The sequence below is a fragment of the Lathyrus oleraceus genome, chromosome 4, assembly GCF_024323335.1.
Source record: "Lathyrus oleraceus cultivar Zhongwan6 chromosome 4, CAAS_Psat_ZW6_1.0, whole genome shotgun sequence".
Classification (NCBI taxonomy): domain Eukaryota; kingdom Viridiplantae; phylum Streptophyta; class Magnoliopsida; order Fabales; family Fabaceae; genus Lathyrus; species Lathyrus oleraceus.
In genome coordinates, this window is record NC_066582.1 from 296366362 (window position 1) to 296373968 (window position 7607).

Below are 7607 nucleotides of genomic sequence, written 5' to 3' on the forward strand. Positions count from 1 at the left end.
TTTAGATTTTAATTAAATGACGACAATTCGAGCAATATGGCGTACGCCAATTATTCGAATAATCGAGAGATAATAAAGCGAAAGCTTATTAATCTCCTTTTCATTCAAAATTAATTTAAATAATGCTTTTAGGATTTGTAATTAATTTGAGAAATAATAATTTGTAAATAATTTTAAGAGAATATTAGAATAGTTAAATTGGGAAAATGATTTTAATTTTATAGAGTTTTTTAAGGTTTTAATTAAATGACGACAATTCGAGCAATATGGCGTACGCCAATTATTCGAATAGTCGAGAGGTAGTAAAGCGGAAGCTTACTATTCTCCTTTTCATTCAAAATTAAATTAAGAGATTCTTAAAAGTTTTCTCTCATAATGGTTTCTAATCTTCCATTGATATAGGATTAATCGATAAAACGACTTAATCAAAAGTTATTTAATTAAAAGAATTCAACTAAACACCTAAATAATTTAATTAATAGTCATCCAAATGGAGAAACAAATTGATTAATTATCATTAGAAAAAATGACAAGATTATCCACTTAAATCTATTTTATTTACTTAACCTAAAGAAATATTTAGAAAGATAAACAAACAGTGCTTATTAGCAAACTGTGTTTGGCCCAAAAGGCAAGTAGCCTACTCTTTGTTGCAAAGCGCAGGGGGGTAAGAACAAATCCAAGGTGATGTAAAAAGAAAACCTGAATTTAAACCTGGCCCAACATTTATTAACTACCAAAATAAATAATAAAGAAAAAGAAAAAACATGAAGTCAAGGAGGCAGACGCCTCGTTTCTGAAGATATATTCCTTTCAATCTATGCATTGAAAACCAAAGAAATAATAAATTAAAAAAATGATGCATTAAAACATGAATACACAGTAGACCCAATGTAACGTTATTATCCAAATGGGATTTGAACAGATTATTATCCCAGTATTAAATGTACTATTAGTGAAAAGTTATTAATAATTAATCTTTTCTCTTCACGTGTGCTAAACTCTCCCTATCCTTTTTCTCCTTCCCTGTTCTAAAAACCCACTTCAACATTGAAGCAAACCGTGCAACCATGGCGGTACCGTCACGAGACTCGGAAACCACCATCAAATTCCTAATCGAACAAACACTCTTAAACCCAGATTTAAACCAGTAACTTTTTGCAAAACAGTGATATCCAAAGAGCCAAATTTCGGAAAAACAAACATGGCAACAACAGTCTTATGCAATAATCATGGGGTTTGCAATTTATGAGGCAATGTGAACAAGATGGTAATATCGAATCATGCAAAGGGGAAATGTTAAATACCAAATCGGAGCTAGTCCGACGTTTCAACTCCGTCAAGGTGAGGTAAATGATCCTTAGCGTCCTTCAAGGTTCTTTCTTCCTCTCGAACTTTCCGTCTTCTTCGCTTCCTCTTTAACGATTTGAGTTTGTTTCGGTTTTGACAGGGGCTTAGCTCGAGCTTGTTGAGCTTCGGTGTGAAAGTCTCAACAAGTTAAAAACGGAGCTTTTTAATGAGGGTTTTAGAATGATTTCTCCAGCGTAACGGCGCAGAAATTCGGATCCTTTTTCCATCATTCGAGGTCCTTATTTATAGCGTTTTTGTACGAGGTTCAATCTTTCTCCTCTTTCATGAGCTGGCGAATTTTGGAAGAATCATTCCGTTAGGTAGCAGGATTTTTCTCAGATTTGGTGGTCCTCCAATTTGATGTGGTCCCTCAAATGACAGGATAAGGTTTTATCTGTAGTGAATCCACGGTAACCACGTATTTTCACTTTCTACTGCAGTAATTGTTCTGTTTTACCCACGTATTGACTCTTTGTGATTGACCTTCTTTACTGGTGTGAAATTTGCAGTTTTGCTCCTTTTGGTACAGGGTGGTTGATAGAATTTATGGACAACTCTGTCATGATTTTAAATGGAGGTGAGAAGTAGGCTGAGCCAATATTGGAGCGGAGTATATCTGCAAATTCTGAATTGCACTTGTAACGTGATGCTATGCTTGGTCTTGCGAGGTATTTCTTTTGGTCATGTTTGTGACAGGATGCTATTGCACTGCAGAACATGGATGATGATTGCGAGGTTATGTACTCCACAGAACTAAAGGTCTCACGGCATGGTAAAGGTGGCTTGTAGACTGACAACATTATGTGACATGGTAGGCTATATTATACTTGCAACAGCATTCTCGTTGGTTTAGCACATTCTTATGCGTAGGCTATACTCAACGTATATTCACGGTTCTGCTTTGTGCTGAATTTGGACTGAATAGTTAAATCCTAACAGTTGATTTACTATGACTATTGCAGGTTTGTTATCTCTGTGCACGACTCCCATATCATGACAATACTTGATGACTAACATCACTTCCCTGAGTATGTTAACATCCTGCTGTTTCTGAATAAGGTCTATCCTTGCCTTGGGAATCGATACGAAATGCTTTCTTTTGGACATGGTGATGGAATTATTTTATGTGTTATCATTTTGTTTCCTCAACATAACTCATGACTATTTGATACACAGACTGGTTTTTTATACTGATATGACAAAGATGCTTTCAGTATGCAACTCACGGTTTTATTGGAGGAAGATTCTCCAACAGGTGCATTGAATCATGACTATGTTGGTTTAATATTGATGCGAGAAGTTTGTTGTGCCGTTTGTCGTTCTGCTTATGTTTTGGGTATGGACCGTGGGCCCTGTTCCTTTTGATCAACGCTCTTAACAATGCTCAACTTGTACTTTGCAGGTCTAACAGGTTTTGCCGTCATTCCAAATTTGGTTCAGCGGCGTTGATGCTTGGAGAACCGTGTGAAAATTTGGTTGAGACTTTGGCTTGATTAGTATTTGGTCAAACATCCCTGTTTTCTCGAATTGCATTGTCTTATGTAGCTTGATCTAGTTGGTGTTTTGCTGATACCCCAACACGGCTTGTGCCTTGCGCTGTTAAAAATGATTGGCAGCAGTTGTACATGCCCTGTATGTTTCAGACTTTTGGATTTGGTCTGCAGCAAATTAAAGTTTGATGAATGTTGCCTTTGTTGCCGGTTTTATATTCATAGCTGATAGTGCCAATTTTTAGAGTGGTAAAAAACATATATGTGTTTGTATTACCCTGTGCACATGTCTTACATTTGTACTGGCAGCTTGTAACAGGTCTTGTGGCGTCCATTTGGCCTTTGGTTAACATGAATTGATTCCTTTGCGTTTGCATTTATGTGTTGTGATCCTCATGACTTCGTGGCTATATCGCAGGTATCGCTCATTAGACATTTCATGTTGGTGGTGCATTCAATGGCACGGTCCTTAATATTCATGATAAGTTCATCTGCACGACGATCGGTTGTTAACTGGAGGGCCATTATCCCAACAACATATGCAGCTAGCTCAGTCGAGCAAAGGTGGTTCCTTCTTGATACTCTAGGTCAAGGTAATACAGATTATCGCCACACGCAAACCCTCTGTACTCAGCGATGCTGTCAGGTACAACGCCTGAAATGACTTGTTAGTTCGACATCCGATCTTGCTAATATTTATGTCTTGATGAGATATTTCTGGACTTTGCGTTTTAACGAACATCAGGTTCTGGCTTTGGATTACACAGGAATGATACACCGCACGCTGCTTCAACCCAAACGAAGTCGAAAGTAATTAGAAAGATGGAAGTTGGAGAGGTCGAAGTCATGCCTACGTACAGTTGCATTTTCGCCCTTGCTGTAGACAGAACACTTGGGTCGATGACAGACATCCTTTCCATGGATTCAAACAACAAGGGTTGTCTTGGTTTTTAACACTTAATCCTCACGCCCAACTTTAAAGATCCTAAAAGCGTTTGAAATGAAGCCAAACCAACAACAAGTACAAGACCCTCCATTTTAGATGATATGCTCACGTTAAATTCTAAGACGCTTATTATTAGAACTAACTGTAGGAAACTTTGTGAATTTGGGATGTATGGTTGGAATTTGTATTGAGTACTATTCATGAAATGGAATTGAGGCATGCTGGTATGATGGCAATTCATTGCATGGTACTATGGACCTCATATTGCTTTGATGAATCAGACGTCCTTAACTCTTTGGGAATTATCTGACTGGCTCTGATATTGTTTGCAAACTTTATGTGAGCATCCAAGCATGTTATAAGTGGCTGATCTTAAATTTGAAGAAACATGTACAAAATTTGTATAAAAAGCAAAAAATAAATAAAATGGAATGGTCTTTATGATAATGAGAAAAATGTGGTGAATGTAAAAAAGTACTTTTTATGGCTTTCTTTCATTTTGCACATGATAGAAATATGGTGTAAAACACAATGATAAAATGAAAATGCTCGGACAAAATATGGGTATGACAGCTCGCTTTCTGAAACGTGACATTATCTGTCGTTATGGGATTCCCAACAAAATTATCACAGATAATGGCTCGAATATTAATAACAAGATGATGAAGGAATTGTGCAAGAGTTTCAAGATTGAACATCACAACTCTTCACCCTATCGGTCAAAGATGAATGGCGCAGTGGAAGAGACCAACAAGAACATAAAGAAGATTGTTCAGAATATGGTGAAGACATACAAGGACTGGCACAAGATGCTGCCTTTTGCACTACATGGCTATCGTACTTCGGTACGAACCTCGATCGGGGCAACCCCCTTTTCTCCGGTGTACGGTATGGAAGCAGTGCTCCAAAACGAAGTAGAGATCCCCTCTTTGAGAATCCTGGAAGACGTCAAACTGGACGAAGTAGAATGGATTCAAGCCAGACTCGAACAACTGAACCTCATTGAAGAGAAACGCATGACAGCTCTGTGCCACGACTAACTCTATTAGAAACGGTTGAAGAGGGCCTTTGACAAGAAAGTGCGTCCTATGAACATCCAGGTCGGTGACCTGGTACTCAAAAAGATCCTGCCTATCCACACAGACCCTCGGGGAAAGTGGACCCCCAATTACGAAGGACCATACGTCGTGAGAAAGGTTTTCTCAGGAGGAGCCTTGGTTCTCTCGATTATGGATGAGGATGGTCTGGCATCACCTATAAATGCAGACGCAATCAAAAAATATTATGCCTAATATGTGACCCGCTAAGTTGATACCCCAAGGGGCAACTTAGAAAAAAATGGGCATCCCGGTGGACCACAAAAAGAAAAAGTCCAGGAAAAAATTAGGGATATAAAACAAAAGGATCGAAAACCCACTAAGTTGGTTCCCCCCAAAGAGAAACTTAGGTAAAAAAGGGTATCCCGCTAGATCGAAAACCCGAAAGGAAGGTCTAGGCAAAAGTTAGGGACTGACAGGCAAAGACTGCATATTGTTCAGCGTCTGTAAATACGTCCTCCCAAGCAGTGGAAACCCGAATGAAGGGATCAATCCAATCACCATCGACCGGGGCAGACTGAGAAGATTCCTAAAGTATAACGATTATAACATGATTGGACCTTAATGGAAATCCGAGACTTTCTCATTGCCAATTTGTTTTTGTGCAATTACCTCATTTAGGAATTGCTTCCTTATTGTAAACACCCATTTACGTGCTCGTTTTCAATCAATAAAATTTTCATTTAGAATCTCCTCGTTTTTACTTTTTTTGCTTGTGTGCGAAATATAACTGTTATTTATATATAAACAATGCATTGAAAATTTCGGGGATAACAACAATAGCACTGAAATGAAAACATGATTTTATGTTGATCACAAAGTGTCTAAGGGTAACCACGATGCCCAATTTACTGCATACAACGCACAAAGACATAATATCGCGAAGATCCTGAGACCTGTGAGACTACGACCTAAGAGATTACGAGAATCATCATTCGCCATGGTAATCCCCCTCAATGTATCTACACACCAGTCTGGGTATCAGAAGATTCATGGCAGATTCCTTCTCCAACAGCAGGGGGAAGGCAAGACGTTGGGAAGTCATGCGAGACACATCCCACATCTTACGAATCACGAGCTTTGTAACCCAAGCAGATGTACCTCTATTCAGGGCACACCATGCTCAAACTTGGGGCATCCGTAGACCCTCATACAGTTGCATAAGCCCGTCATGCATAATTCATATCATTTCATCTGATATAATCGTGAAGCTCTCTAACAAGAAAGAAGCAAACCCAAACTCTCTCAGCACTACTCAATAGCCCATTTCCGTTGGCACCTTCCTTAAATCCTACCTTATGGATAAACCCTTTTCTGATACATCATCAAAAGTTCAGTTCCAGTCGAAAAATCATTGGTAAGCCCAGTTCCGTTGGCCAAACCATCCCCGGAGTCCCGTCCCGTTGACGATCCCCTCCACAAATTCATCAACCCCAATTCTTTGTATTTGGCCCTTCTATCTTCTCCATCTATCAAGCCCAAGTCTTTTCATTTGGCCTTTCTATCCCCCAAGCCCAAATCTTCGTATTTGGCCTCTCTACTCACCAAGCCCAAACTTCGTGTTGGCCTCCGTTCCCCTTTCCTCAGAATTGTCAAGCATACATAATATCAGACCTTCCTGTGTGTCTTTATAATTTATATTATGTTTGACTAATCCTTTCTATCAATTTCCACATCCATGTCAAGCATACATAATATCAGGCCTTCATGTGTGTCTTTGCAATTTGTATTATGTTTGACCAACCCTTTCTATCCATTTCCCCGGCCGTGTCAAACATACATAATATCAGACCTTCTTGTGTATCTTTGCAAATTGAATATGTTTGACCAAGCCTTCCATCTTCTTTAGAGTGAGTCATACGGCTATAGCCCCTTTTTTTTCCTGTTCTAATAAGGTTAACTTTGGGACAACATCCCTAGTGGTGTCTCCATTTCTTCTCTTCCTGATAAGGTCAACTTCAAGATCCAATTCTTCTCTTTCAGGTCAACTTCAGGATCCACTTCTTCTCTTCCTGATAAGGTCAATTTCAGGGTCCATTTCTTCTCTTCCTGATAAGGTCAACTTCAGGGTCCATTTCTTCTCTTCCTGATAAGGTCAACTTCAGGGTCCATTTCTTCTCTTCCTGATAAGTTCAACTTCAGAACTCATTTCTTCTCTTCCTGATAAGGTCAACTTTAGGATTCATTCTTGTCTTTCCGATAAGGTTAACTTCGGAAAGTCGTATTCATCTATTCCCTTCCTGATAAGGTTAACTTCAAGATTCATCTATTCTTCTTTCGATAAGGTTAACTTCGGAACTACTTTTTTCGTGTCTTCTCTTCTCGATAAGGTTAACTTTGGGACCCCCCCTATTTTTCTTCTCCAGTTCCAATAAGGTTAACTTTGGAATATTTCCCCAGTGATGTCGCCATTTCTTCTCTTCCTGATAAGGTTAACTTCGGGATCCATTTCTTCTCTTCCTTATAAGGTTAACTTCAGGATGCTTTTCTTCTTTCCCCAATAAGGTTAACTTCGGGATCCGTTTCTTCTCTTCCTGATAAGGTTAACCTCAGGATCCTTTTCTTCTTTCCCCGTTAAGGTTAACTTCGGGATCCATTTCTTCCCTTCCTGATAAGGTCAACTTCATGATCATTTACCCCTTTCTTCCCTTCCTAATAAGGTTAACTTCAGGACCCCGTTCTTCTCTTTCCGATAAGGTTAACTTCATAGCCTTGCCCTTTACC

At 39.0% G+C, this 7607-nt stretch overlaps 1 long non-coding RNA gene across 7 annotated transcripts; it reads left to right on the plus strand.

Moving 5' to 3' along the window:
* The first annotated feature begins 955 nt into the window (after nucleotides 1-955).
* LOC127075209 (uncharacterized) lies at nucleotides 956-4233 on the plus strand. 7 transcript variants are annotated; one of them, XR_007786253.1, is made up of 8 exons: nucleotides 956-1349; nucleotides 1451-1760; nucleotides 1860-2018; nucleotides 2102-2161; nucleotides 2313-2409; nucleotides 2527-2605; nucleotides 2753-3486; nucleotides 3608-4233. It is a non-coding gene; the product is annotated as an uncharacterized LOC127075209 (long non-coding RNA). The 7 variants fall into 7 exon arrangements; XR_007786248.1 differs by having other exon boundaries at nucleotides 1860-1927; nucleotides 2065-2161; XR_007786252.1 differs by having other exon boundaries at nucleotides 1860-2161; nucleotides 2753-3507; nucleotides 3586-4233.
* Nucleotides 4234-7607: the final 3374 nt, after the last annotated feature.